General features: G+C 35.8%; 1 pseudogene; it reads left to right on the top strand.

The window, feature by feature from the left end:
• Positions 1 to 4,567: 4,567 nt before the first annotated feature.
• On the top strand, positions 4,568 to 5,760 carry LOC102927031 (uncharacterized; annotated as a pseudogene).
• Positions 5,761 to 7,645: the final 1,885 nt, after the last annotated feature.

Below are 7,645 nucleotides of genomic sequence, written 5' to 3'. Positions count from 1 at the left end.
TTCATATGTGTTTCTGTGTTCCTCCCAGGTATATTAGATAGGGGTGAGTTTACTTAAGATCATTGCTTGCTGTTGTTGTTCAATTAAATTTTTTTTATTTTTTATTCATTTTACATACCAACCACAGATCTTGCTCTCTTCCCTCCTCCTACTTCCCCCACAGCCTTTCCCCCCAACCTACCTCCCAATCCCTCCTTCAAAAAGTTAAGACCTCTTATGGGGAGTCAGCAAACCCTGGTACATTCAGTTGAGGCAGGATCAATCCCCTCCCCTCTGCATCAAGCATGAGTAAGGTGTCCAACCATAGGTAATGGTATCCAGAACTCATGCACCAGGGATAGATCCTGATCATACTGCCATGGGCCCCTCAAACAGACCCAGCTACACAACTTTCTCCTGTATGCGGAGGATCTAGTCCAGTCCCATACAGGTTGCACAGCTGTTGGTTTAAAGTTAGTGAGTTCCTATGAGCTTGGCTCAGTTGTCCCTATAGATTTCCCCATCATTATCTTGACCCCCTCTTGCTCATATAATCCCTCTTTCCCTCTCTTTTACTGGATTCCCAGAACTCAGCCTGGTACTTGGCTATGGATATCTGTATCTGCTTCCATCATTTACTGAATGAAGGCTCTATGACAGGTAGGGTATTCACCAATCTGATTACCAGGGTTAAATAATCCTTTATATGCCTCTATGGAAAAAAATGTCTTTGCTATATGCAGCTTATGCTTGTGATTGTATACAACTTGAACTCATGAGAATTTTACTTATGTGACCTTTATTAACCCTCGGAGCATAAATGGTCTGGGGATTTGAATAAAGTTGGCTATTACACTAGAATTTAGTCAGTCTTATTTATTGGCTCCATTCTTCTAGGACTCTCCATGTCTAGAACAGTGACAATGTGGATCATGGCAGATTGCTGATGCTCCAGTGGATAGACCTGCCTCCATGCTTATATAGGCATCTTTAATTTTACTAAAGGCATTATTTAAAAAAGAGTTGAAAGGAGTAGGAAGAAGAATACCATGAGGAAGAGAAAGAGGACATATGTTGGAAGAAGGATGGTGCAGTCTGGGAGGAATTGGAACATGAAGTAGGTTAGTATAAGGAAGATTTAGAGAAGAATTGGTTTTTTTGAGTGGACATAGAAAGGAAAATGCAATAAGAAAACCAATGAGACTCAATTAGAGAAACACATTGCTTTCCATTGAAAGTGAGTATGAATTACAGATAGCTTCTTGGTTAGTGATGGGAGCAGCATATGTCCACTACCACCTCTCTCAGTGCTGGAACCTCATCAGGCTTCCTGCCCACTGATATAACCTTTGTGAGTTCATATATCCTTAAGTTCTGTTGTGTCTGGAAGACAGTGTCTCCTTAGAGACATCCATCATATCTGGCAGATATCCATCATATCTGCCTCCTCTTTCATATAGTTCCCTGAGCCCCAAGGAACAGGTTTGACAAAGACATCTCATTTTGGATCAAGTGTTCTAAACTTTCTCCTTCCTCGCACATTCATCACTTGTGGGCACTGTGTTAGTTCTAATCTTTTGCAAAAGGAAGCTTTTTTATGACATCCCAGTGAGAGATTGATCTATAATTTATATATATATATATATATATATATATATATCACTAGGTGTTATTTTATTGTTCTTTTAGCAGAACAATAGTGTTTGATTTTCCCCTAGGCCTATGGCATAATCAGTCTCAGATTCTTGATCACCAAAACAGTGTCAGGCATGGGTTTCACCCTGTGTATTGGGCTTTAAATACAAGCAGAGGGTGGTTGGTTTCTCCAACCATGTTTGTTCCATTACTGCACTTGCATATCATGTAGGCAAGTGTTGTTTTCAAAGTTAAGAGTAACTTAATTCAAAAAAACTAAATGCTTTGAGTTTGGTGAGACATTTGTTTTTTTCATGAATGGGTGATAAATGTTTTTAAAATATTCTTATGTATATCTATCAATGTGATGCAGGATATCATAATTTTTATTTTTATCCCATTAATAAAGGTATTGAACTTAATCGATGTCATAAAGCAAAGCAACTTCAACACTTAGCATGAAGTATTTGGTCATGGTATAAAACTTTTAAAATCAAAGTTTGAGTTTAACTCACTAATGTGTAATTGAGTTTTTTTTTTCTGTGTTAATGACTCATAATGATTTGTAGTTTTCTTTTAAAATCATTGTCTGGTTCCAATATTAAGATAATAAACATCTTATACACTGAGTAAAAACATACTCTTTACCTCCTTGTAATATGAAAAAAAATTCAGGGAAATAATATTATGTGTTCATTAGATGCTGAGGAGAACTTACCAGTAAACATACTGGACCTGGTGCTTTCTCTTTAGGGATGAATTGACCTATTTCAACTAGTTATCAATTTTGTGTATATACATTTATGTATATTATTCTTCAATTTTCCTTCTGATATTTCAGAGTTCTAAACTGGTCTTCCTTTTCTGATATTAATATGTGACATTAATATTTTTCTTAGCCTAGATGAATATTCATTAATTTTTAAAACACTTTAGAAATATTTTTTATTTTATTTTCTTATTGAGCTCTTAAATTTTATTACATTTGTTTATCTTGTAATTAATTATCTTATTATTTGTTACCTTATTATTAGTTACCTTGGATTCAATCTGTTATTGTTTTTTTCTTTGTGAAGAAGAAAACATATTTTATCTGTATTTTTATAATATTTTCATAGCATATTGTAAGTATTTCTCTTCTGATTTTAATATATTTCATCAATGTTGATAGTTTCTATTCATTTCACTTAATTCAAAGTAATTTAATTTTTTCTTCAAATTTCATCTTTGATTATCTGTTGTTTATAGCAATTTTGTGTCATCCACACATTCTTTGGAATTTTATAGCTATTATGCTCTTACTGATTTCTTGTTCAATTCTATTGTGATCTGAAAACATATATGTCTTATCTTCTTTTAAAATTTAACAAGATATATGCTATGGCACAAAATATGACATTTGGCTGAAGCTTCTATGTAAACTTTGAAATAATGTATATTTGAAGAATCCTTCTGCTTGGAGAACATTCTATGAATATCAATTGTGTAAAATTGAGGGGTGGTATTGCTGAGTTCAGCTACATTTATATTGACTTTTTGCCTAAGGAATCATTGCAGTTCCAGTAGAGGGATGGTGAAGTTGCCAGCTATAAATATAGATTTATATATTTCTCCTTGTAGCTTGTCAGTTTTTACCTCATACAGTTCTATTTGTTTTTAGAGATTATTTAAAATTGTGTGTGTGTGTGTGTGTGTGTGTGTGTGTGTGTGTGTGTGTGTGTACCTGTGCACAAGTGAGTGCAGGTGCATGGCAATTCCCCAACTTTTGGGTTTCAAGCAGATGGTAGAGAACTTAAATATAATGTAAGAACAATGTGCACTGTCAACTGCTGAGTTATCTTTTCATCCCCTAAATGCTGTTTTGGCAAAGGCATACATATTAAATATTTTTTATGTGTCCTTAAAGAATGTCCACCCATATCATTGTACAATATACACTTGTATACATTACAAATTACAACTTTCATTGCTATAAAATCTTTTTTTCTGAACTTAACATAGCAAATCTTGATTTCTTTTGACTACTGCTAGTAATATATATCTACATGTATATATGTATTTATATACCAAATGTAGGTGTTATATCTATGAATTAATTGAAAACCTGTTCAATAAAATATATGAAAGTCCATTTGATGAAATATAAGACTGAACCCCAAATAGAAATAATTCTAGTGTTCATGGTTTAGAATAATTTATATTGATGAAATATTCATGCTATCCAAGGAAACTTATGGATTTCATGAAATCCTCACCAACTACCAAAGGCATTTTCATAACGAATATAAAAGACAATACAAAAAAATCATATAGAAGCACTAAAGACCTCAAATATATAAAGTGTTAGAATAAACATAATAAATCAGCTGAAGGAATTATATTAGCTGATTTCAAAATGTACTACAAATCTATACTAATCCAAAGCACAGTGGAATGGAATAAGGAATGCAGAAGTAGACCCATGCAATTTTAGCCAGATGATTCAAGTATCCTAAAACATAAATCAGAGACATCCTTTCAATATGTGATGACGAGAAAACTGTATATTTATAGTCAGAGGACTGAAATTTAATTCCTACACAAAAGTCATTTCAAAGCAGGTAAAAGAAACTACCAGAAGAAAACAAAACAAAATCATAAAGTCACAATGATAGAAAATAATGTAAATTTGGTAAAAACCTTCAATGAATGTGAAACAAAAGCAAAAACAAAGCAATAGGATATATCAAACTAAGAAGATTTTGCACCACAGAGAAAACCTTCAAAACACTGAAGAGACAAGCTAAAGAATGTGAAAGAGGTCTTTCACCTCAGATCTGGCTATAGCTGGCACTAAGTCATACATGCTCCAGTACCTTCAGTGCATATAGCCACCACAACCAATGTTGGTAGGTTTTCTGTAGGCTATTGTGTGCATTTTACTTGTCACACACACCATGGCCATAATGCCATCATGCTGGAACTTGCAAAGGCCAGGAAAAGGCTTGGTAACTCCAAGAAAATGGCTCCTCCCCAAAAGGAAGTGGAAAAAGAGAATGAAGATAAAGAGATGTAAGAGGATGAAGCTAACAGCAGTGGAGAAAAGGTGGTCATCCCTCAGGAAAAAATAATTCAAGAAAGCTAATTCCTTACCACAACTCCAACAAAGAAGATGGTTGTTTCACAAACAAAAAAGGTTGCAGTTGCCACACCAGTTAAAAATGAAGCTGTTATTCTAGACAAAAAGAAAACAGCCACATCAGCCAAGAAGATCGTTAAACTAGCCAAAATAATTGTGACCCCTGGTAAGAAGTGAGTCACACAAGCCAAAGCATCGTGGGCAACTCCTGGTTTAGAGTAGAGCTGTCAAGGGAGAAGCTAAGAATGGTGAGAATGTCAAGAAGTAAGACAGTGATGAGAATGAAGAAGATGATAATGAGGAGAGTAATAATGATGAGCCGCAGGAGCAATTTGAACCACCAATAAAGAAAGCAGTGACTCCAGCAAAAGCAGCAGCTGCTGCCCCTTCTTCCAAAGGTGAGGAAGGAAGATGATGAGGATAATGATGAGAAAGAGGGGGAGGAGACTCCTCAGAAGAAGCCATGGATATCACAAGTGAAAGGAGAGCAAGCTGCTGTCAAAGTTGTTCCTATGCAAACCTATGTGACTGTGGAAGAAGATGAAGATGGAGAAAGATGATGATGACGAAGAGCAGGAAAATGAAAAGGAAGAAGAAGAAAAAGGAAGAATCTGGGAATGCAGCACCTGGAAAACAAAAGAAGGAAATGACCAAACAAAGATAAGCTCCTAAAGTCAAGAAACACAAGGTAGAAGGCTCAGAAGACCTGTGCTTTTCAATCTATCCATTAGACATTGTAATCCTACCGAATCTGTCGCTGAATTAAAAGTTGCCATTAGTGAACTTTTGGATAAAAATGGTCTTGCTGTTGTGAATGTCAGAACTGGTACAGATAGAAACATCGGTTATGTGGATTTTTAATCTGCCGAAGACCTAGAAAAAATCTTGGGACTCACTGTTTTTAAAGTGTTTGATATGAAATTGAACAAGAAAATCTAAAAAGAAAAGATAGTAAGAAAATTAGAGCTGTAAAAATAATTTTAGCCAAAAAAAAATCTGTCTTTCAGCATTGTAGCACGAATTGTTAGAAGGTCTTACTAATGAAAACAAACCTCCTCGAGCCAGGTATTGGATTAAAGCTGGAAGATCAGAGAAGTAGAACAAGCCACAGCCACCTCACCTTGCCAATTCCTCAGCTGATCCTGTTTCTTCAGACTGGAAGCCTCTGTGTCCTCATCTAAATGGGTCTCAGCTGAACTGCTGCTAAAAATCAAAGAGCTTAACCAGCTCTAGTTCCTCTTCCTCAAGCCTTAAATACCTTTCTGCCTCCTGCCATTACTTCCTGCGATTAAAGGCGTGAGTCACCATGCTTGGCTATTTCCAGTGTGGCCTTGAACTCACTGAGATCCAGGCAGATCTCTGTTTCTGGAATGCTAGGATTAAAGACATGTGCTACCACTGCCTAACCTCTATGTTTAATATTGTGGCTGTTCTGTTCTCTGACCCCAGGTAAGTTTATTAGAATGTACAATGTTTTCGGGAACACAATACCACCACACAGCATTACTCAGGATTAATTAAAAGAAGTGTATGAAGAGGCCAGGAAGATCAATTTGATTATCTAGGATAGGAAGAGTAAAGTTATTGCTCGTTCTGAATTTAAGAGAATTGATTATGTTGAATTCAACAAGCTTATACAGAAATAAACTCTGATGAAAAGCAGGGACCAGAGCTTGATGCATATATTGTTTCTCCCTATTACAGACTGGCGAGGAAAGGCAAGGATAGAGAGAGTTGGAAATAATAGTAGTTGGAGTGGTGAATCAAACTTTGGTTCAAGTAACCTTTCCTGCTGTGCAACAGAAGAAACTCTTCAGCAGTTACTTGAGAAAGCAACTTTTATCTAAGTGGCCCAGAATGAAAATGGCAAATCGAAAGGTTTCGCATTTTTAGAATTTGTTTCACTGAAAGAAGCTTGAAACTTCTGGAATAAAGTGGAGATTGAAGGCTGATAAGGCTGCGGATACAGGGACCCAGGGAAATTGCCAAACGTAAGAAGTCAGACATCCAAACTGTTTATCAAAGCTTTGTCTGAGGTTACTACTAACAAGACAGTAAAAGAGTCTTGTGAGGACTCTGTTCATGCAAGAACAGTTACTGGTGTGGAAACTGGTTCCTCCTGAGCATTCTGTAGAATTCAGTAGTGAGAAAGCTGCCAATGGGGCCATGGGAGATGGTGAAAGTGATGGAAACAAAGTGCCTGGACAGGTCCAAACTAAGGGCGAGATGTCTTCCCTGGCTTGGAGGCAGAAGAGGAAGAGGCCCATTTTGTGGCAGAGGTCTGGAAGGCTTTGAGGGTTGATGGGGCTTCTGAGGCAGCAGAGAATGAGAGGAAAAATTCAAGTCACATAGAAAAAAGATGAAATTTGAATTGTTTCTTCTATCTCTGTCTTTTCCTCTTCTTTTGAAAGATAATGCTCTGGGGTTTTTATGTTATCTGTTCAAAGACAGCCTTCAGAGGACATTCTAAGACAGTAGATAGCCATGAAAAAATTTTTTTCAAGAAAGACACCTTGTTGGTTTTGACTGTATATTCACATAAAAATTTAAAAGATGAGTGATAGAGCTAACCCTTTACAATACATTTTAAATTTTAATTATTTTATCCTGTATATGAAACCATTATTTTCCTACAAATAGGTGGGAGTTTTTTATTTGGATGTTGTAAAATAATGTTATATTATGTGTTTTGCTTCACTGACAAATTAAAACTCCTGTACTCTGAAGCAAAGAAGGAAATATTTTTCTATGAATTATTTATCTAAGAAAGATTAATATTCAGACTATGGAAAGAACATAAAAACTCCATAACAGAAAAGCTAACCCTCAGACACTCATACGGAAAAGACTCAGATGGTCAAGGAATTTATGTAACATTTTCAGCATCACTAGCCATCAAAGAAACATAAGTCA

Source organism: Peromyscus maniculatus, chromosome 2 (genome assembly GCF_049852395.1).
Source record: "Peromyscus maniculatus bairdii isolate BWxNUB_F1_BW_parent chromosome 2, HU_Pman_BW_mat_3.1, whole genome shotgun sequence".
NCBI lineage: Eukaryota > Metazoa > Chordata > Mammalia > Rodentia > Cricetidae > Peromyscus > Peromyscus maniculatus.
Note: the sequence above shows the minus strand (reverse complement) of the source record. Positions and strands in the feature narration are given on the sequence as shown.